We start from the raw sequence: 24,323 nt of genomic DNA, 5'->3' as shown, positions 1-24,323 counted from the left end.
CCTGGGCACATGAAGAGACAAGCCCATTGATGAACAAATAATTCCACTGCCAACGCTTTTATTTGGTGTGAGGTTCTGAATCTCTGAGTGACTACTAGTATCCAAACTTTCTGTCCACTTACTGTGAAAAGAACAAGTGGTAATGACTGATGGAGACAGAATTCACTATTTGGCCAGGAAGATTACTAATTAAAATAAAACTTACATATCTTCAAAGATAGAGTTTTCTTTTACTTTAGTTACAAGACACCCAGTTTATCAAACTATATTAGTTATTATATAAATGTACCTTATATTGTATAACTGAAATTTAAGCATTTTCTGTCTTCTTTTGCTAGAACATTGCTATAGATTTTCCCCTGAATAAATATGTTTTATTCTTTTTTAAAAGATTTTTTGAGATAATTGAGATTCACATGCAGTTATAAAAAATGATACAGAGACATCCCACATAAACTTTGTCTAGTTTCCCCTATTGTAACATCTACCATAACTATAGTATAATACCACAACCAAGAAATTGACATTAAAAATCCATCAATCATATTCACACTTCACCAGTGTGTGTATTCAGGTATATACAATTTTAACACATGTGTAGATTCTTGTGACCATTGCCACTGTCAAGATACAGGACAGTTCCATCACACAATCATATCTTATGTAGCCTTTTTGCCATGTCCCTCCCACTCTCCCTTACCCTATCCCTAGCCCCTGACACCCACTAACCTAGTCTTCATTTCTATTTTTTTATTTCCTAGAATATTATAGAAATGAAAGCATATAATATATAACTGTTTGGACTTTTTTTCACTCAGCATAATTTCCTGGAGATTCATTCAGGGAGTTGTGTGTATTGATATTTCATTCTTTTTTATTATAAAGCAATATTTTCTGATATAGATGTACCACAGTTTGTTTAACCATTCACCTATTTTAGGGTATCTGCGTTGTATCCTATTTGGGATTATTATAAACGAAGCTGCTATGAACATTTGTGTATAAGTTTTTCATGTGAACATAAATTATATTTTTTCTGGAGTAAATGCTCAAGAGTGCAATTAGTGAGTAGTACAGTAATTGCACATTTAGTTTTATAAGAAATTGCCAAACTTTGTCGTTTTGGTTGTACCATGTTATATTCACACCAGCATTGTAGGAATGATCCATTTTCTCTGTATTGATCATTTGTATAATCAAACATATGATTATTTATCTGTAAAATGATTCATTTCCACCTTACTAGTGTTTGGTGTTGGCATAATTTTTTATTTTAGTCATTCTGATACATTTGCAGAGATAACCCATTGTGGTTTTAGTTTACATTTCCTTAATGTTTACATTTTGTTTACATTTCTTTAATGGCTAATGAAATTAAAAATCATTTCACATAAGATGGCTTATTTGCCATGTGTATATCTTCTTAAGTGAAATGTCTGTTCATCTCTTTTGCTCACTTTCTAATTAGATTACTTGGCTTATTTACTGTTGAGTTTTGAGTGTTCCTTATATATTCTGAAATCTAGTCCTTTGTCAGATCTGCAAATGTTTTCTCCCAATCCGTAGCCTGTTTTTTCATCTTCTTAAGAATGCCTTTGCAGACAGAATAGAAATTTTCCATTTTGATGAGGTTGAATATATCAGTTTTCATTTTATGGATTGTGCTTTTTGGTGTGAAGTCTAAGAAACCTTTGCCTAAAGCTTGAAGAATTTTACCTGTCTACCCAAATGAGAAGGAACCAGAAAAACAATTCTGGTAATATGAGAAAACAAGGTTCTTTAACATCCCCAAAAGATCACACTAGCTCACAAGCAATGGATTCAAACCAAGATTAAATTTCTGAATTTCCAGAAAAAGAATTTGTAAGGTTGACTATTAAGCCAATCAAGGGGGCACCAGAGAAAGGTGAAAGTTCAACTTAAAGAAATTAAAAAAAAGTGGTACAATATATGAATGGAAAAATCTCCAGTGAAATAAATAGCACATATAAAAAATAATATAAAAATAATCACAATTTCTCTAAATGAAGGACACTTTTAGAGAATTGCAAAATGCACTGGAAAGTCTCAGCAATAGAATCAGACAAGCAGAAGAAAGAACTTCAGAACTCGAAAACAAGGCTTTTGAATTAACCCAATTTGACAAAGACAAAGAAAAAAGAATTTTTAAAAATTGACAAAGCCTTCAAGAAGTTTGGGATTTTGTTAAACAACCAAACCTAAGAATAATTGGTGTTCCCAAGGAAGAAGAGAAATCTAAAAGTTTGGAAAACATATTTGAGGAAATAACGAGGAAAATTTCCCCAGCTTTGCTAGAAATCTAGACATCCAAATGCAAGAAGCTCAAAGAACACCTGGGAAATACATCACAAAAAGATCACCATCTAGGCATATAGCCATCAGGTTATGTAAAGTCCAGATGAAGGAAAAAATCTTAAGAGCTGTGAGGCAAAAGCATCAGGTAACCAATAAAGGAAAACCTATCAGCTTAACAACATTTTTTCTTAGCAGAAACCTCACAAGCTAGAAGGGATTGGGGTCCTATCTGTAGCCTTTAAACCAAACATATATCAGCCAAGAATTTCGTATCCAGTGAAACTAAGCTTCATAAATGAAGGAAAGATACAGCCTTTTTCAGACAAATATTGAGAGAATTCACCACTACCAAACCAGCACTACAAGAACTGCTAAAAGGAGCTCTAAATCTTGAAACAAATCCTCGAAATACACCAGAATAGAATCTCCTTAAAGCATAAATCTCACAGATCTGTAAAACAATAATGCAATGATTTAAAAAACCAAGGTATTCAGGCAACAAATATCATGATGAATAGAATAGTACCTCACATCTCAATACTAACACTGAATGTAAATGGCCTAAATGCTCCACTTAAAAGATACAGAATGGCAGAATGGATAAGAATTCACTAACCCAGTGTCTACTGTCTTCAACAGACTCACCTAATACATAAAGACTCACATAAGCTTAAGGTAAAGGGGTAGAAAAAGATATCCCATGCAAATGGACACCAAAAGCAAGCAGGAATAACTATTCTTGTATCAGACAAAGCAAACTTTAAAGCAACAGCAGTTAAAAAACACAAAGAGAGATATTATATAATGATAAAAGGACTAGTCCAATAGGAAAATATCACAATCTTAAACATGTAAGTGCCTAATACCGGAGCTCCCAAATTTATAAAACAATTACTACAACACCCAAGAAATGAGATAGATGGCAACACAGCAATAGTGGGGGACTTCAGTACAGCACTAGACAGATCATCAAGACAGAAAGTTAACAAAGAAAACAATGTACTTAAACTAAACCCTACAACAAATGGTTTTACAGGTATGTGGAGAACATTCTACCCAGCAAATGCAAAACATACATTCTATTCATCAGCACATGGAATGTTCTCCAATAGAGAACATATGATAGGCCACAGAACAAGTCTCAACAAATTTAAGAATATCAAAATTATATCAAATACTATGTCAGACCACAGTGGAATAAGATTGGAAATCAACCCCAAAAGAAACCTTCAAAACAACGCAAATACATCAAAATTAAACAACCTGCTCCTGAAAAATCATTGGGTGAACAATGAAATCAGGATAGAAATGTAAAAATTATTTCAACTGAACAATAATAGTGACACAACCTATCAAAACCTCTGGGATATAGCAAAGAAAAAGGGATTGGGGTCCTATCTGTAGTCTTTAAACCAAACAAATATCAGCCAGGAATTTTGTATCCAGTGAAACTAAGCTTCATAAATGAAGGAAAGATAGTCTTTTTCAGACAAATATTGAGCACTACAAAAACTGCTAAAAGGAGCTCTAAATCTTGAAACAAATCCTCAAAATACACCAGAATAGAATCTCATAGTATTACATACCTACATAAATAGAAACTTGATAACATTAAATACCTACATCTAAAAGTCTGAAAGAGCACAAATAGACAATCTAAGGTCACACCTCAAGAAGCTGAAGAAACAAGAACAAACCAAACCCAAACCCAGCAGAAAAAAAGAAAAAACCAAGATCAGAGCAGAGCTAAATGAAATTGAAACAAAAAGTATACAAAAGATAAATAAAACAAAAAGCTGGTTATTTGAAAAGATTAACAAAATTGATAGACCATTAGCAAGATTAACCAAGAAAAAAAGAGAAGATCCAAATAAGCTCAATTAAAAATGAAATGGGAGATATTACAACTGTTACTACAGAAATACAAAAGATCACTCAAGGCTACTATGAACACCTGTATGCACATAAACTAGAAAACCTAGAGGAGATGTGTAAATTCCTGGAAAGATACAACCCTCCTAGATTAAACCAGGAAGAAATAGAAACTCTGAAAAACCAATAACAAGCAGTGAGATTGAAATAGTAATCAAAATGTTACCAAACAAAAATAAGTCTAGGACCAGACGGATTCACAGCTGAATTCTATCAGACATTCAAAGAATTGGTACCAATCCTAGTTACACTATTCCAAAAGACAGAGAAAGAGAAAATCCTCCCTAAATCATTCAATGAAGCCAGTATCACCGTAATATCAAAACCAGGAAAGGACATAACAAAAAAAGAAAACTAGAGACCAATATCACTGATCAACCTAGATGCAAAAATCCTCAATAAAATACTAGCTAACCGAATCCAACCACATATTAAAAAGATAATCTACCATGATCAAGTGGGTTTCATACCAGGGATGCAGGGATGCTTTAACATACACAAGTCCATAAATGTGATATACAACATAAACAGAATTAAAAACAAAAATCACATGATCATCTCAATAAACACAGTAAAAATATTTGACAAAATCCAGCATCCTTTTATGATTAAAATCCTCAGCAAAATCCACATAGAAGGGATATGCCTTAACGTAATAAAAACCATCTGTGACAAACCCATAGCCAACAACATTATATTGAATGGGAAAAAGTTGAAAGCATTTCCCATGCGAACTAGAACAAGACAAGGGTGCCTATGCTCATCACTCCTCTTCAACATAGTATTGGAAGTCCTAGCCAGAGCAATCACACAAGAGAAAGAAATAAAGGACATCCAAATTGGTAAAGAGGAAGTGAAACTGCCACTCTTTGCTGATGATATGATTGTATACCTAGAAAACCCTAAAGACTCAACCAAAAGTTCCTAGAACTGTTAAATGAATTCAGCAAAGTTTCAGGATACAAAATTAATGTACACAAGTCAGTAGGCCTGCTATACATGAATAGCAACAAAGCTGAGAATCAAATCACGAACTCAACCCCTTTTACAATAGCTACAAATATATATATATATTTGGGACTATTCTTAACCAAGGAGGTGAAAGACCCATACAAGGAAAACCACAAAACACTGCTGAAAGAAATCATAGATGACACAAACAAATGGAAACACATCCCATGCTCATGGATGAGTAAAACCAATATTGTGAAAATGACCATACTGCCAAAAGCAATCTACAAATTCAATGCAATTCCCATCAAAATACCACCATCATTCTTCACAGAATGAGAAAAAACAATCCTAAAATTCATATGGAACCAAAAAAGAGCCCTCATAGCCAAAGCAAGATTAAGCAAAAAGAACAAATCTGGAGGCATCACATTACTTGACTTCAAACTATACTCTAAGGCCATAGTCAGCAAAACAGCATGGTACTGGTATAAAACCAGGCATATAGACCAATGGAACAGAATAGAGAACCCAGAGATAAAGCCACATACTTACAGCCAACTGATCTTCAACAAAGCAAACAAAAATATAAAGTGGGGAAAGGACATCCTATTCAACAAATGACACTGGAATAATTGGCAACCCACATGTAGAAGAATGAAACTGGATCCTCATCTCTCACCTTATACAAAAATTGACTTAAGATGGATCAAAGAGTTAAATCTAAGAGCTGAAACCATAAAAATTCTAGAAGATAACATTGGAAAAACCCTTCTAGACATTGGCTTAGGCAAAGACTTCATGACCAAGAACCCAAAAGCAAATGTAGCAAAAACAAAGATAAATAGATGGAATTTAATTCAACTAAAAAGCTTGGGCACAGCAGAAGAAATAATCAGCAGAGTCAACAGACAACCCACAGGGAGGGAGAACATCTTCTTAATCTATACATCTGACAAAGGATTGATATCCAGAATCACAAGGAACTCAAACAAATCAGCAAGAATTAAACAAACAACCCCATCAAAAAGTTGGCTAAGGACATGAATAGACAATTCTCAAAGAAGATATACAAATGGCCTGTAAACATATCAAAAAATGCCCAACATCACTAATGATCAGGGAAATGCAAATCAAAACCACAGTGGGATATCACCTCACTCCTGAAAGGATGGCCCTAATAAAAAAAATAAAAAATTAATAGATGTTGGTGTGGATTTGGTGAAAAGGAAACAATTTTACCCTGTTGATGGGAATGTAAACTAGTATAACCACGATGGAAAACGGTGTAGAGATTCCTTAAAGAACTAAAAGTAGATCTTTAGACCCTACTCCTTTTGCCCAGGAGAAGTCATTATACAAAATAGATACTTGCACATGCATGTGTGAGTGCTATAAACGCATGTTTATAGCAGCACAATTTGCAATTGAAAAAACATGAAACCAGCTCAAATGCCCATCAACTGAGTGGATAAAGAAAATGTGATATATACATATATATATATACACACACACACACATATATACATATAGTGTATATACATACACACACACACACACACACACACACTATGAAATACTACTCAGTCATAAAAAGGAATGAAATAATGGCATTTTCAGCAACCTGAATGGAATTGGAGATCATTATTCTAAGTGAAGTAACTCAGGAATGGAAAACCAAACATCATCTCTTCACCAGTGGGAGCTAAGCTATGAGGACGCAAAGGCATAAGAATGATTCAATGGACTTTGAGGACCTAGGGCAAACAGTGAGGGGGGATAAGGGATAAAACACTAACATTGGATACAGTGTACACTGCTCAGGTGATGAGTACACCAAAATGTCAGAAATCACCAGTAAAGAACTTATTCATGTAACCAAACATCACCAGTTCCCAAAAAACCTGTTGAAATAATTAAAAAATAATAATAAATATTAAAATCTTGCACTTTGAGATCTTAAATAAGATAAGGATGTCAGCTAACATCCTTTCCATTTAACAGTGTACTGAATATCTTAGCCAGGACAATAAAGCAAAAAGAAATAAAAGACATGAAAATTTGAAATAAATAAACTGTCATTATTCACAGACCACATGATTACTACATACAGACATTCCCATAAGGATCTACGTTGAGAATTAGTAAGTAAATTGAAAAATATTGCTAGGTCAGTATGCCAAAGTCATTATACAAAACCAATTGTATGTCCATGTATTTTCACAGTTAGAAAATAAAATTGTTAAATGATGAAAAAACTTGAAGAATTTCTCCTAATTGTTAAAAAAATTATAGTTTCATGTATTACATTTATTTCTGTTATCTATTTTGGAGTTAGTTTTGTTTAAAGTACGAGGTTTGGTCAATGTTTGTTTTGTTTTTGTTTTACTTATGGAGGTTCAATAGTTCCAACACTCGTTTTTTCAAAGACTATCCTTCTCTACTGAATTGCTTATGAATCTATCAAGAAAATAAGTTGGGTATATGTATGTGGGTGCATCAATGAGCTTTTTTTCCTATTCCATTGACCTAGATGTCAATCCTTTCACCAAGACTATATGTCTTGCTTGGTGTAGTGATATACTAAAGTTTAATATAAAGTAGAGTGATTCCTCCACTTTATTCTTCTTTTTCAAGATTGAATTATCTATTCTAGGCCTATAATTTTCCACATAAATTTTAGAGTAAGCTTGTCCATATTACTATGGATTTTTATATGCTGGGAATGTTTATTTAAAAGTAATAATTAAGCATAAAATACTCCATTTCTTCTCTTCTATAGTTATTATCATCAAATAGAATACAATACTACAACTAAGACTACAGTAATCACTTTTATTAAAAACTAAATTTATGCTACTATTACTTTTGATCTGGCATTAAGAATGAAGCATTTGGAGGCATGTAACATTTTGGTAGCCTCTTATATCCAGTGCTACTTATTTGAGAAAGACTGGATACAGAAAAGAGTAATCATGGCGTCTTGTTTTGGCCACATTTGCCTACATCATGCTCAGAAAAGCACAGTGAAATTTGATAGAAGAACCTATTCAAAACTATTGTTTTCTGTTCTATATTGCAGGAATCTTGTGAGAGGACTAGTGTCATCCAAGCTAGCCTGGCTTTCCTTGACTTGAGATACAGAATAATCTAGCCTGTAGCTGCAATGAGATACCTTTGGGTTTTCTGTTTTGTCACTGTCACAATACCATGTCCTTGAACCTGTAAAGCAATGCTGCAACTCTTCTAAAAAATAACATCCCAAGAATATCTCTTTAAACAGTTTCCTTCCCTGAATACTTTTTTATCCTGTTGATAAATAAGCCCTGGCTAGAGCTTGAGATTATTTGGAGGTGTGGCTCATCCCATAGCCACACTTTCTGAAGGCTGCAAAGTCCTGAGTGTGTCCCCTTATGCTTCCCACTCCAACTCCAACCCTGGATATAAATGGATGGATCCAGTGCATGACCTTAGCTCTTCCCATTCTACTGTCTGTCTGAGGAGTGTGGAATCAGAATAAGAACATGTTAGTCAACCTGAGGACATAACTACCTGGCAGCCAAAGCTGTCACTGTGTGGAAGTTATCTTTAGCCAACACAACCTGACTCCACTTAGACCAATTTTCTGTGAGACCAAAGATAATAAATACTAAGTTTGTATTTTGCCAACCAAAAAAAAATGGATTAGAACAGAGGCTAGATCAGGGTTAGGTTGCATAAGTATAAATTTGTGTCAAAAGTAGAGGCAAATAGTAGAAAGATTTCTTTGAACACATAAACATGGAGAAAGATAAATTATTTTTGGCAAAAATACCCTAAGGGCATATTTTTAATTCTAAGAGTGTGGGTGGTTTCCCCGGAGCAAAATGTGCAGTATGGTGTTTTTTTTCCCTTTGTTTGTATGCTGTTTTCTCTAAAATATGTATCTAATTGTTCTGCATTATGTAGAAAGTTGTATTAAAGAGATTGAAATGGGCCTTTAGAGTCCTCTTATATTTTTGCCCTTTCACATTGTACCTTGCCACTTTTATCTTTCATATCTTTCTAGTAAAGCTTCAATCAGGTATAAATCTATTGAACACATATTATATGTGCATGTAGAAAGGAAAATGATTTTGTTGCATTTTATATATATAGATATATAATATTAAACACAGTGCTTATTTCAAGACCATTATAAGACATAAACAAAGCTTTAAGAAAGAATTGTTGACTATTCAGAAGAAGGCATTTAAATAGCTAAAAATATTAAGAGAGAGAATTGGGTCTTTTTCATTGTCCAGAAGCTGCACTGAGCATCACACAGCAGGGGTGATACTTCTCTTAAATTATTTTCTCGCAGTTCTCATTTCTTTCTTTTACCACAAGATACACTAAGAGGGATTTTTGGAAAGTGGGGAGAGTGAAAGGGTCAGGATACTATTCTTCTCTTTTTGTTTGTTTGTTTGTTTGAGAAAGGGTCTTGCTCTGTTAGCCAGGGTGGAGTGCAGTGGCATGATCATGGCTCACTGCAGCCTTGCGCTTCTGGGCTCAAGTGATCCTCTCAACTCAGCCTCCCAAGCAGCTGGGACTACAGGCAAGTGCCACCTTGCCCTGTTGGATTTTTTTGATTTTTTTTTTTTTTTTGTAGAGACGGGATTTCACCATGTTGCTCAGGCTGGTCTTGAACTCCTGGGCTCAAGTGATCCTCCCACCTCGGCCTCCCAAAGTGCTGGGATTACAGCATGCACCACTGTGCATGGCCTTATTTCTCTGTTTTAGACTTGAAATTTTTGATTTGATGTCTTTTGTTATTCAATCCTCTTATTTGCCGAATTTCCCCTTCCCTTCCTCTACTCTGCAGGTTTCTGACCATATCCTCTCCTGCATATGGTGAGCTGACTCTCCAAGCTAATTTTCTCTGCTTAGAAATGCATCACCAGAAAGCCCAAAGAACAAATGCCTTCCTCAGTTTCTTGCAATTAAGGCTTATTAGTTGCATTGAAGTTATGAATGTTTCATTTTTCAGATTTTCTGATCTCTCCCTTTTATCCTTCACATAAGTGGTTTAGTGAGAGTAGAACTGAATCAACATTGCAGGAAAAACTGAAAACACTAGCTGGTTATTTCTTGTAAATAATGCCAAACAGTTAAGTTTACCCCAACGTAATATACTTTTAAAAATATTGAATATGCTTTTTTACTTTTCTTAACACTGAAAAAGATCTGTATTTATTCAGAAGAAAAAAATGTACATATTCACCTTATATAAGCTTCTCTTGAAATGAACACAGTTTCTACTTAGGTCATGAGCCAACTTTGGATTCATTTGCTATAGATATTTAAAAAAATCTGAGATCATTCTGGGGAGCTTATGTCAGAATAACAACAAAAACCACCGGTCATTTAAGATATGGCTTATTGAACACTTTGAACAAGCCAACTCCTCTTTTAAATGCTTAACCTGAAATATCTTATTTAATTCTTACAAAAATCCTGTGTGGTTGGTTATCCACAAATTAACATCATTTTGCATACAAGGTCACTGACACACAGAGAGCTTAAATGAATTGACACAACTAGAAAGAGGCTGAACTAACAGTAAAGCATACAGTTCGTTTTAGAAAATATATCCTTAATCGCAGTCCTACACTGCTTTTCAGCAATGGAAAGAATGCATAGAATAATTGAAAATATTGCTTTTAAGGAAATATTATGTTTAAATATGGCTGTTGGAGGATTCATTATCAGCCACTGTCCTTTCATTTTTGACTTTTAAAACAGACTTTTTCATCATGATACCATTTACTTAGTTCTCACTCATAAAAGCATGATACAGTGTTTCATACTCAATAGACCACGGAGTAAGGGAATTTTACAGTTTGATAACAGAAGACCATAGTGTGTAAGATGATCCACATGAAATGCCATAAGATCAATAATAACACATCGCTCTCCTTCCTAGACTTCTCTTTAAATGCCCATTCCTTGATGACTCTGACATCTCCACATAGACCTCGCACAAGCTTTGCAAATCTGCCTTCCATGTCTACAGCCACTAGTCTTTCCCTGTACACAAACCCAAATCTGTTTTTCCACTTAGCTTTGCTAGTTTCCATTAGTGGAATCATCAATTGCCAGAAAAAAAAAAAATGAGAATGAAATTTCTTTCTCCTTTTCCCCAAACATTACCTCTGAAATATTTTAATTCTTTCTTCCCTTTCTACCTTAGTGCCAAGGCCATACTTGGAATGGTTTGTCATTTCTTTCTATCTTTTTTTTTTTTTTTTTTTAGAGGGAGTCTTGCTCTGTCGCCCAGGCTGGAGTGCAGTGGCGCCATCATGGCTCACTGCAAGCTCCGCCTCCCGGGTTCACGCCATTCTCCTGCCTCAGCCTCCCGAGTAGCTGGGACTACAAGCGCCCGCGACCACGCCTGGCTAATTGTTTGCATTTTCAGTAGAGATGGGGTTTCAGCGGGTTAGCCAGGATGGTCTCGATCTCCTGACCTCATGATCCACCCTCCTCTGCCTCCCAAAGTGCTGGGATTACAGGCGTGAACCACTGCGCCTGGCCTATCATTTCTTGATTAGACTTCTGTAATGGGGTGTTCATTATCATTTAAAATCTACCTTCCAAACAGCTGCAAGGTGGATTTCCTCACCTGCAAATCCTAATATGCTACTAATATGAGCAGCTTCTCATATGTTCAGGATTAATTTCAACTCCCTGCTTACCCTTTCAAGTTTACCTCCCAAAATGTCCACACATATCCTTCACATCAATCACACCTAGGTCCATTCAGTTTCTCAATTGGCCAAATGTTCTCACACCCCTATCACTTTGTTCACAATCTCATGGATCCCACCTCATACTTAATTGCCTGGCCGACTTCTATTTTTCACCCAGGACAGATCGATCAATACCTACATTTAGCAATAGTTTCTCATTGAAACCCCACATCTCTCAAGTAAAGTAAGTATTTTTTTTATATGCTGCTACTTTATTGTGGCTACTTCAGCTTATTCAGTTTATATATGATTAAACTTAGTCATACTGTCTCTAGTCATTTTTTTAGTGTATCTTTTCATTGTGAGGTTTTAGAACATAAAGACTATGTGTTAATCATATCTACATACCAAAACCTTGAATTTTGACTGACACATTGTATGTGCTTAATACAAGCTTGTTGAATTGAATTGAAATGTTTACCAGAAATATTCTTGGCAGCCTTAAACAACAAGAACAAAAACACAATGATGGAAAATTGAATATAAGAGAAAATAGCTTTCAGAACATTATGGCAGGTTGCACATTAAATACAATCACCTCTGTATTCTTTTTATACATTGAGGATAATTTATAATACAAGCAATGTTCAATGATTTCCGATTATGGTACCTCAAGGTTTTCAATCACCATGACTCAAATGACTCAATTATTTGCAATATATACTTTATCTTCTATTACACACACATATCTTATGCAGATTTATATAGATGACCCCCGATCATATCAACCTGAAAGTAAAAATAGACTCACAATTCTTATTATAAACCCATTTTTCTCTCTTTTCTCAACGGCTCTGCAGAAACTCTAGACTCCTAACAAATTCCTCCTGAATAGTTCTTGTAGACTACAGACAGTTTCCCAAGTGTGCTAGATAAACTAGTACTCCTGATGACCTGTGGTGCCTGCTAAGCTTCTCTTCTCCTGCTGTAGCTTGCCACGTCTGTGCTTTCTGTCTCTACTGATGCCTTCTGGTGGCATAGGTATCTTTGTTCTGAGCAAGATGCTATTAATGCTGAGAGTACTGATGCTCAACTTTCCCCACTTCTACGGGACTGCCATTAAAGCCAACCTAGATTAGCAAATAGGAAGGAAAACACATGCTTAGGAGACTAAAAAAAAGGCATCAGAAAAATTTCTGTAAATAATTTAACATTAATTATTTTTAAAATCGTGATTTTTTTATGGCAAAAATCAGAATTTCTGTTTAAATTTACTTACATGTATTTAGCAGTTTGGAATTACGATTTTTTAATTTCCACGTGAGAAAATGCTCCTAATATTTTTAGTCATAAATCCTCTAAAGATTAAGGCAGCCTTTCCTGACACTAATGGCCACTGATGCCCAGGCAGCAAATGCAGGTTGCTAGTGTGAAGGGTGCTAATGTCTGTGGTGTTGGCATCAGCTCATGTTTGAAATCCAAACACATGCTCCACACTGTGCAGGTCTTCTTTCTTTCTTTCTTCTCCTATTTTTATTGCAACTGCCTTGTTGTGGATTCAGGTGTGTGTTCATGGAGACCGAATTAAAGGACAATCTGAGAACTGTGTTTAGAAACACCCTTCTTTTCAGAACTTGAACTATGCTTCTTTATACTCTTTTTTTCTTGGAATAAACTGCTTATGGCGAGGAACCTTGGCGCTTTATGTAACCACACTAGGGACAGACCCATACACTGCTCCAGGTAGGTTTAGGGTAAGGGTCACTGAAATTAGGTTTTATATGGGAACACTTGATTCACTAATGAATTTGTAAACATTTTTCAGTAACAATTTTTGAAATGAAAATAACCTGTTTCATTTCATTAAACTCCAGGCTGGCTGTGGTGGTTCACACCTGTAATCCCAGCAATTTGGGAGGCTGAGGCAGCTGCCTGCCTTGAGGTCAGGAGTTTGAGACCAGCCTGGCCAACATGGTGAAACCCCATCTCTACTAAAAATAAAAAAATTAGCAGGGCGATGAGGCACACGCCTGTAATCCCAGCTACTCAGGAGGCTGAGGCAGGAGATTGCTTGAACCTGGGAAGCAGAGATTGCAGTGAGCTGAGATCATCCCACTGCACTCCAGCCTGAGTGACAGAGCGAAATTCTGCCTCAAAAAAACAACAACGACAACAAACACACCCCAAAAACACCTCCAGTTAACAGGATTATCCTTTACCCGGGTAATCTGGCTAACTGAAGTATTACTATATCATTTTGATCCTAGAATTTAAAATAAACCTAAGAAGACTTCAGAAAGAAAGAATCAAAAAAATCCTTAAATACTTTCGAAAAATAAACCTAAGCCTGCCACATGTTGCCAATGTCTGGCTTGTTCCTAGAGAGTCAGGGGTGGATGAAAGGCTGCAGAAGCAAGTTCATGAATGCAAAGTCCTCACCTAATTATTCCACAGGCAATTTTCAGGTGGCTTCATTAGTTAGTGGGACAAAGAGTGGGCAAGGATGAGAGGATTTTCTTCTAATCTCTGTCTCGGAACACCCCTGGATTTCACTGGGTCTGTAGGAAAATTTCCAAAACCTAACTATAATAATTTCTCTCATTTTAAAGAAAAAGAAGTGGCAATTACAGTAACAAAGAATGCCAAATTTGCTTTGATTCTTTTTCCAGGCCATCTGCTCTTCTCTGTGTGCTTGTATTGTAGCGTCTGCTGAGATCATTGAACAAGATAAGTGAGAATAAGCAAAATAGACTCTACTTCACTGAATCCTAAATTGCTCAAATACATATTCTTGTTGTTTAAGAAGTCATCTTTAAATTTAAAACTAAAATAAATGTAGAAAATTCAAGTAATTTTGTGATATATACTGTATTGATTTGGGTAAAAGCTAAGCTGCTATAACAGAAACCAAAAGAAAAAGAAAAAAAAAAACCCATACAACAGTATTGGATTTTTAAAATGTAGTTTATTTCTCTATCGTGTAATAGCCAGAAGTGGTTGTCATTTCAAAAATTGAAACGACACTGAAAAAATATTTAGAAATGTATTAGTGAATCAAGAGTTCCCATATAAAACCTAATTCCAGTGACCCTTTCCCTAAACCTACCTGGAGTAGTGTAAGAGTCTATAATAGCCACAAGTGAGTTGCCCAGAGCCAACTGTGAGGCTCTGCCATCAGCACATTTTGCTTGGTTTTTGTTTGTAGTAGCTAGATAAAAGAAACCAGAGCCAGATCTGATGAAGATGATGGAATATCACCCAGAAATTCTGACTTTGTGCTGTATGGAGAAACAGGATGAAATTTTGAATTGTCTCTATTGGCGGGAAAGGGAGAGTATGTTGTATACATAGGAAAAACGGTGCGTACGTGTGGAATTCGGGAGAAGAGAGAAATCAGAGGGGCAGATGGAGGCTTCCTGCTTCCAGTATTTCTTCTATCCTTCTTACTTTTAATAACAGAACCCCTCAACTTTTACCTGGGAACGTGTACACCTTCACTCCCTGCAATCTACATACTATTCTCCTAGGCTCTTTTCTAGTGATGTGAGCCCATGTGGACTAAATTCAAGCTGCTGAAGTGTGAAAGAATCTGAAGTATGCAGTTTCCTGGTCATCTCTTTATGGATTCTTCCTCTGCACTCTCCACTTTCTGATGCCTGAAAACTACTGACAGTGGAAGAAACCACAGGTTGAAGATAGAAGACCACTCCCAGCCCTGGAACGCTCACCGTTGACGTGTTTATTTGTTTAACGACCTTGTGAAAGTTTAAAAACATGACATCAAAAAGTGAAGGCTATGTAGTCTATGTCTTCTTTTTTCAAAAGCCTTGTGACTTCTTATACAACAGAGGATAGCAGGGTGATGCTATGTGACTTTCATAGCTTGGCCAGAAGAGGCCTTGTGACTTCTACTCGGTTTTCTCAGAATGCTCATCCCCAAGATGCTCCCCATTGGAACTCAGCTGCCCTCTTGTGTTATGTCCAAGGTCACATATAGGTGCTTGGTTGACAGTTCCAACTGAACCAAGCCTTCGTGTCCTCCGAGACCGAGTACAGCTATGTCAGTAGAGAAACCTCCAGGTTGCCCCACAACATTTGAATCACCCTCAGACATACAAGCTTTCTCAACTGAGGCCCCAGATATCTTGAAACAAGATAAGCCATCCCCTCTGACTCCCATCTGAATTCCTGACCCATAGTATCTGCGAGCATAAGAAAATGTTTTAAGCACTTTAAGGTATCCTTAGTAAAACAACATAGCCTGTACCCTAACTAATGCAAATGCCATAAAATTAAATAATTATTAATAATCTATATAATAATATAATATAATAATATTTAACATATAATTTTAATAATTGTAATTATTATTAAATAATTAATTTGTCATACTAAAACAAGACTATTTTAAGGGCCCTAAACGATCTTGAATCTTACTCGATGTCTTAGATAGCAACTATTTACCTATAACCAAGCAACCAGTAAATAGGGCAATTCTGTCAAAAATCGTTCAGAGCTCTGGAGGAAAAAAGAGGCTGATCTGAAATTTGAATCTATGATACTTTATCAAGAGAATTTGTCTAGCTTGCTGGGCTGATGTCATTCAAACTTGTGTCTTCCTTCCTTCCCTATATAACTTGCTGCTCAGAGGTCTGAAGGTGAGTTATGTTTGAGTTAAGTTTAGCTTATGGTGTATACCTACATAATAAAGTTGTGATTGAAAACTTTCCTGTTAACCTTTATCTCTGGGCTGCTACATAGCTCTACAGCATTTAAATAATTAACCGCTTACCTCTCAATTTGCCTTTAAGTCTCTGTATATACGTGGACAATTGCTAGCACTTGTGGTGATTGGGTCTACAGTAACTAAATGTTCTAACTCCATAACTTTAAAAGTCTTTTTTAGAAGAAAAATCTCTCATCTTTATTAGTTTTCCATCTTTATTATCATTAAGATGGAGACAAATGCTGTGCCAATTATATTGCAATTTAGTCTACACCTGCCTATACAGAGATAGATGTAAATATACATTATGCTACATTCCTGGGGCATAGGCCACTATGCTTGAGAGAAAGAGAAAGAGGTTGCAATCAGTGAAACTATCCTCCAAAAGTATGGCATGAAAATGTCAATGTAGGGACTTGGCATGTATACCATGTATACCTTTTCTGAGCCTCACTTTCCTCTCCAACAGAAGGAGATAATTGAATCTCCACTGCATCTCTCCCAGGATGGTTGTCAAGAATAAATTACACAATGTGAACAGTTCAGGGCTACTCTTATAAAAGACCCCTTGCAGTCTTATTACATAGCCAACTGGAGACCAGTACTAAGGGAACTGAACACACATCATCCAAATTACATGTAGGCAAAACGAGTCCAAAAATTTAAACATTCCTGTACCCTCTCTTTTGTTTCTTTATATAGATGAAGTCCTAGTAAGTGATAGACTGAGGATGAAAATCTAATGGCCATACCTTCCCCTATTTGGAGATATGGTGAAAAATCAAAATTAGCTTGAATTCTGTTAACTTCCTCTCTTCTCCATTTCCGTCTGCTTTGTCGATTCCTTTTTTTTCTAATGCTACAGATGAAATTAAATTCCCCCAGGCCAGGTTTATTTCATCAGTTTATATAAACTATCTAGCTCATATGAAAACCTTTTCTTAAAATAAATAACCTTTTGTTTGCACTCTTGAAAATGCTTGGACAACCCAGTGAGTGTCTATCATGTGCGGGGAAAGCTCTCTCAGTGCAGAGGGAGGCCACAGGCAAGGACACAAGAGACAGGAGAGCGGCTCCTCCTGGGTCTGCCACTCACTAATGATTCTGACTCAGTCTCTGAAGCCCACGTCCCTCAACTGTAAATGATGGGTTGTACTGAACTATTTCAAGTGTCTTTCATTTCTAAGATTTTGCAATCATATTTATTTAAAGAATAGTAGTTAAGAGTGTGGGTTCTTGAGCCCATTGCCTGGGCTTAAATCCCAGTTCTCCCACTTACCATGTGTGTAACCTTGGGTGAATGACTTAACTTAATATTTCTCAATCATCTCATCTGAAAAAGAAATGTACAAATGATTGTCTCTACCTCATAAGGTAATATGAATATTAAATGAGGCAATACATACATAATGACTAGGATGGTGCCTGGCACTTAAAGGGCTCAATATGCATTTAATTACATTGTACATAAAACAGCTATCCTTTATTTCCTACTCATTAGGTGCCAGGCATGTGCTAATCTTTGCATTCTCATTTCTTTCATTCTTTGTAACAACTATTTGAAGTTGATTTTGATTTTCTTAATAAGGAAAATAAGGTTCAGAGAGCTCAAAAGCCCCAAATCACAAAACTAGTAAATTGTGGAGCAACATCTCCACCATAGATTTGACTGACACCAAACCATTGTCTTTAAAATTTGCATAGCCATAAAATATGGATTATTGAAAATTCTAAGACATGGCTAGACATAACGTACTCTAATCTTTAGAATTATAGGACTATTTGAAGACAGTTCACCTTGAACTCCTGAATTTGTTGTCATTGTTATGTTCACCTGTTTTTTTAGTGTCCGTTTTTGGCAAGCTTTCTATTCCTCATAGTCTGGTCATTTGTTTTGTGTTTTGTTCCATTTCTCTAAAACAATCTGAATCCTATACCCAATACCCTCTTTCAGCATTTTCCCCAGGACATATACAGGCGAAGTACATGGTTTGTGTGTCCTTATAGTAACCAGGCAGTCCAGATGTCAGTAATTTCCAAGTTAAATTTTTATCTGCCAGCAGGGTAATTTCTTTACTGTTCTCTTTTACTAACCTGGAGAAGGGAGATAAACAGGAAAACAAAGTGATCCTGAGTCAGTGGAAAGGGAAAGAAGAAAAGGGACGTACTGGAACCAAACCAGGGGATGTCTGGGATGGGGAAGGTGGGGAGGTGACACTAAAACATTGAAGTCCAGCCTGTGACTCAGACACCTGAAGTCTGGTGAAGAAGTTGGACATGGAATAGAAGGCAGTGACCCCGAGAGCGCAAGGAAGAGAGCTGTTTGTGGAAGAATTCCTGAAGGGTTAGTTGCTATCAGTGAGTGAGTGGATGATGAACATTTTCTCAATGTGGTCCTTCTGAATTAGTCAGGGTTACAAAGACATATCAAGGCCTTTGCAGCAAGGGCAACACTTTAAATGTCCTCACAGAAGCTTCTCACATGCTTAAGGACTTATAATTAATAAGCATAAAATTAAGTTATATTTCCTGGGTATACACAGGCTACGAGGTAGGACAAGTCGACTCGGTTTTGGGGAATGAAGCAAAGAGGTACATTCATTGAATGTGGCTACCAATAATCTTGTCTGGAGACATAAAGGCAACATGAAACAGGCTAATGGATCAGGCTTCATTCGCAAAACCAAATACGAATTAGGCCAGTTAGCTGGCCTTGTCAAAATGGTTGAGGCAGACAAAATATGACTTTGGAACCCCACGGTACACTTCCAGCTCCTTTTCTCCCTGCCTGGCAAGTGAGGTACCCTCCAGACCTCTCTTCTCTCACCACCCTTCTCTCCTATTGACAGCTAGTTGCCCAGAAAATCCCCTCTGAAGCATCAGCTGGAGCGTGGTTATGCCTTCCTCTTTCCTCTGGAGGTGCCCACATTTCAGCAGCGGCTCCTGAGGAAGGAGTCATTAGGGCTTTAAGATGTGGGTGTCTAATGGTGGGTTTTCAGGGAGTGGTGGAGGAGTTATCAGGGAGTGACAGGCTGTTCTGCCCCCCTTAGAGCTCAGCACATGGGGAACAACTTACTTTATTGTCTTTATTAGGCAGCCTGCATGCCAACTGCTCTCTGGAGCAGGGGCGCCCAGTTGGAATCCCTTCAGCCTTCAATATTGCTTCCTAAAATGGTGACTTTTAAAATCTATTCTAAGTGGTAACAATCAAATTCTCTCTCTTTCTGTTTCTCTCATTTATTTATTTTTAATGGAAAGCCTGAGACAGAAATGTTGAGGAAAAAAAACAAGTGTCCTCACAGAGCCCTGCAGCAACAGTATCAGTGTCATTTCAAACCAGACAGATCACTAGGGTTACAAAACAACTCATCCTTGTCAGTAACCTTAGACTTGATCACTCTTTCCCCCAAACCCTTAACCTCCCTTCACCCAGTTTCAGGGTAAAGCAAAATAATTTTAGGATGAGGTGAAAAGTGGATCCTGTAAAGGTTTATCTAAAGCATTGTCTCAGTCCTCTCAAAAGATAGCTTACATCTTTGGCCAACTGCTTTCCACATTTCTTTCTCCCCACACCAGGATGTATATTTAAAATAACATTTATTTACAAAACTGTATCTTAGCAACAGTGGTACAGCACAAGAGTGTGTTATCTAAAGCAAACCAATTCTGGTCATAAACTACATAAGCATAGAAGCCAAATGTGATTGGTAGGGCTTTCCTGAGATACCGTGAGCCTGAGGTGTCACATAAGATTAAAGCCATATTTTTCAGACTTGAGATGATTCATCATTCATGTTTAACTCAAGGGATGGGCAACACGTTTATTCATAATTATCGAAGCATAAAATTTAAGAACTGAAAAGGATATTGGAGGCTACCTAGTCTAGTCCTGTGATATTATAAGGGGGTTAAAAAAAAAAGCAAAGAAAAAGAAGAGATGATTTGCTACCTCTGAACAACAGGTGTTTAGTAGCAGAGCTGGTGTGAGAAATCAGGTTTCTTGACTTTAGTCCAGTTACTCTAGTAATTTTTGCATGAGAACACCGGTCTGATCTTTATCCCACATGGACCTATTTAAATTCCCACATAAAATGAATGCATTGTTCTCTGAATGCATTGTTTCAACATGTGTGAATATAAATTTGACAAAGCTTTTATTTTTGTACAAGAGATAGATGATATTTTCAATTTACGTAACTCACGAACTACTAATATTACGTTTGTAGAGAACATTGAAACTGAGAATTACACATTCGACCAAAATCTAAGTGACTGCTTGTGATCCATGACAAATTTATTTTTAGTGTATGTCCAAATTAAGGGAGGCTCATCTAGTTTAGCGAGGTGTTGTTAAAAGTGCTGATTTTAGAGTCGGACAGCATCAGTTTGGATCCCAGCTCTAGTTTCTAACTACTAATGCTTCCTTGGGATAGTTGTCTGACATCTCTGGTGCCAGTACTTTCAACTAAAAAATTAAGATATATTTATATGTACGGGGCTATGGGATAATTAAATGAGACAATTTATGTAAAATGCTTTAACAGTTCCTGGCAAAGAGCTCTTATGTACATGTTAACTCTTTTCATTTGTAACGGTAAGTAAGCCATTGAGAGAACACCAAGGGTAAGTTCTAACCATATCTTTCTTCTTTTGGTCTGAGAACCTATATTCAAATTCCAAACATCAAGTTCTACTATGAAGGATACTCCAGCGGCTGTCTCACAAATCACGGCATCCACTAATACTTTATATTTTCTAATTTGGGTCACATGCTTGATCTGGTCAGCCTGTAACATTTGCATTGTTTGTAATTATAAAGCTTCCATTTGAGTAGCATAAATATATTTAAAGCATCTTTACCCTTAATACTTATCTACTTAGAAAGAAGGTGCAAATGAGAGTCAAATAAGTTTGACAACTGCTCTTAAGAAACAGAACTCATCAGTGAAGGAGGCAAAGCAGGAATCCAGGTCTCCTTCATCCCAGACCATGGGTTTTACCAAAAAAACTGTACTTTCAAATCAGAACAAGTGTTTCCAATTTCCTTCTTTTTCTCACCCCAAATGATCTTGCAGAGTGTTGTGCTTCTGGTTAGAATGCCTCAACATCCCACAATTGCTGTTTCCTTAAGGTATGAACAAGGACTATCTTTTTTTTTTTTTTTTTTTTTTTGGAGACGGAGTCTTACTCTGTCGCCCAGGCTGGAATGCAGTGGCGCGATCTCCGCTCACTGCAAGCTCCGCCTCCCGGGTTCACGCCATTCTCCTGCCTCAGCCTCCTGAGTAGCTCTGACTACAGGCGCCTGGCACCACGCTGGCTAATTTTTGAAAAAAGACTATCTTAAAAAATATCACCCAGCATTTTTGCTACACGTGATTTTCTGAACCTCATCCTAGACCTACTGAATGAGAATTTTTCAGAGTTGGGCATTTTAACAAGCTTCAGTTCATTCTTATACACACTGAAGAGACGCACCTGCCAGCGGGATAAAGTCCCATTGCTTAGCTTCAAATACAAGGCCCTCCACATTTGGCTCCAGCCTACATCTTCATACTTATCTGAGCTGCAATTCCCACCATTGATCTTCAGCAAATTCAGTAGGTCTGACCTTACCGATGTTTACATTCCTCAGGCCTTTGCACTCATTATTCTGTCTGGAAAATCTCTCATTTCCCGCCCATCTCCACCTACTCATCAAACCGTAACCATTCCTGAAACTAGATTAGGCTGCTCCTACTTTTCCCAGCCTTTCCTCTATCCCTAGAAGCAAAATCGATTACATCTGCAACTTCTCCTAGGAGCGTGTGTATTTATCTCTCTGTTTGCACCCTGTGCCCTCAGTTTTTAGATACAAGGGAACGAATAAACATTTGAAGAAAGAATAATAAGATGTATAGGGATGTGATAGCTGTCACAATGGTACTTCTGCAAATCGCTTAGTTGTAATCACATACAGACTACTTGACTACGGAGTGCCATCATTTCCAGATGACACCATTGTTGCCAAAATATAAAACTATTCTCTGTAATATTCATGGTGATGTGCGTTAAAAATGTATTTTCAAAACAAATAAGAATCTTCCTTTTAGTCAATATCTGCACCAATTTGAACAATATCAAAATTTTTCTTTCTTCTTACTCTCTCGCTGTCTTTTTAAAACTGTTTTTCTGGGTTAGTGCTGCCTCCAAGGATTAGAGACTTTCTTCTAACATGAACAAGCAGCTTTCATGGTTTTACTAACATTATACACTGATGAGAAGATTTGGAAGCGCTGTCTTTTATCACAGTCTTCCATCTTTTTTTTCTTTTGCTTGCAACAGACCAGATCATTGTTTGCTGACCAGTTTTATTTGAGTTTTCAATTCAGTTCCTCAGGAATTTGATATTGATTTTATAGTTGCTGTACTTTTAGGTGGCTGTCTAGGAAATTCCACTGCAGATGAGCTGTGGAAAGGTGTTTTAGCAGAGACTGGTGCTGGAGCAAGAAAAGGAAGAGGCAGCAGAACTAAAAAGAAGAGAAGAAAGGATTTGAACAGGGGTCAGATCATTGGTGAAGGGCATTATGGTTTCTGCGGCCTGGTCTGAATGTCCCTCTTATTAAAAATGGAGCAGTACAGATCATTGCCCAAAAAAGCAAGGAAGAACAGAACGAGGAGGCCAACATGACCCAGCAGAGAGAAGAATGGGACTGGAAGAGGAGGATGAAGATAAATGAGAGTGAGGATGCAGTGGAAACTTGTGGGGAGGCATCAGTCTTAGCCATCTGACCCTGGTCCCAACAGAGAAACATATGGCAATTTTGATACCAGGATACTTGAGGTAGGAAATGTTTTCAATAGGACAGCAAAAGAGGGAAGAAAGAGATTGGTAGGTGTCCTGCAGGCTGTGGGGAAGGGACAACGAGCTTCAAGTTTTGCTGTTGCGAAAGCCACTAAATGGATAGATGCTTTCAGAAAAGCAAAGAATAGAGCAATTCACTATTTGCATTATGTAGAACGATATGAAGACCATACAATATTCCATGATACTTCATTAAGATTTAAAAGGAGGCATATCAGGATGAAGAAACAACCCACAGGTTACGAGGTCTGCTGCCACAGGGCCATCAACACCATATGCCAGCTCGCTGGCATCAAAGACATGTATGCCAAGGTCTCTGGGTCCATCGGTACGCTCCCCCTCACCTGGGGCCTCTTCCACGGGCTCTCAGTCAGAAACCTGTCAACAGCTGGCAGGTAAGAAGGGCCTCCAGGTTGTGGAATTCTGGGAGGAATGTGGCCCTCTGTCTATCATGGTTTCCTCCCCAGGGGGACCTTGAAAAAGGAGCCAGGTGATGAGGTTCCACAAATCAAACTGGACTTGGAAGAAGTGAATGCTCTACAGGGAATGTAGCGCTCTGTGCGGTCGGGTTTCTAGAGAGCTGCCACGTAACCTCTCCGGCCTTGTGCAGCCAGTGCCTGGTGCTGCCCAGCACCCAGGAGAGACTCAGCCCCTCACACCCTGGGATGTCACCTGGCTTTTTGTTTGTTTGAGGAAAGTTTAACCTTTAACTGTTTATACATAAATAATTATAGCTTTAAAGATATCAATCCTTTATTTTACTGCCACATAATGGTTGCTAAAGCAATTTATTACAAACACGCCTTTGTTGAATACAGATACACAGCAAAGGTGATAAATAAAATCAGAT

At 37.2% G+C, this 24,323-nt stretch overlaps 1 pseudogene; it reads left to right on the top strand.

Moving 5' to 3' along the window:
- The first annotated feature begins 15,149 nt into the window (after positions 1 to 15,149).
- Positions 15,150 to 24,025, top strand: LOC129034624 (small ribosomal subunit protein uS5m-like; annotated as a pseudogene).
- The last annotated feature ends 298 nt before the right edge of the window (positions 24,026 to 24,323 follow it).

Source organism: Pongo pygmaeus, chromosome 3, assembly GCF_028885625.2.
Source record: "Pongo pygmaeus isolate AG05252 chromosome 3, NHGRI_mPonPyg2-v2.0_pri, whole genome shotgun sequence".
Taxonomy (NCBI): Eukaryota; Metazoa; Chordata; class Mammalia; order Primates; family Hominidae; genus Pongo; species Pongo pygmaeus.
Note: the sequence above shows the minus strand (reverse complement) of the source record. Positions and strands in the feature narration are given on the sequence as shown.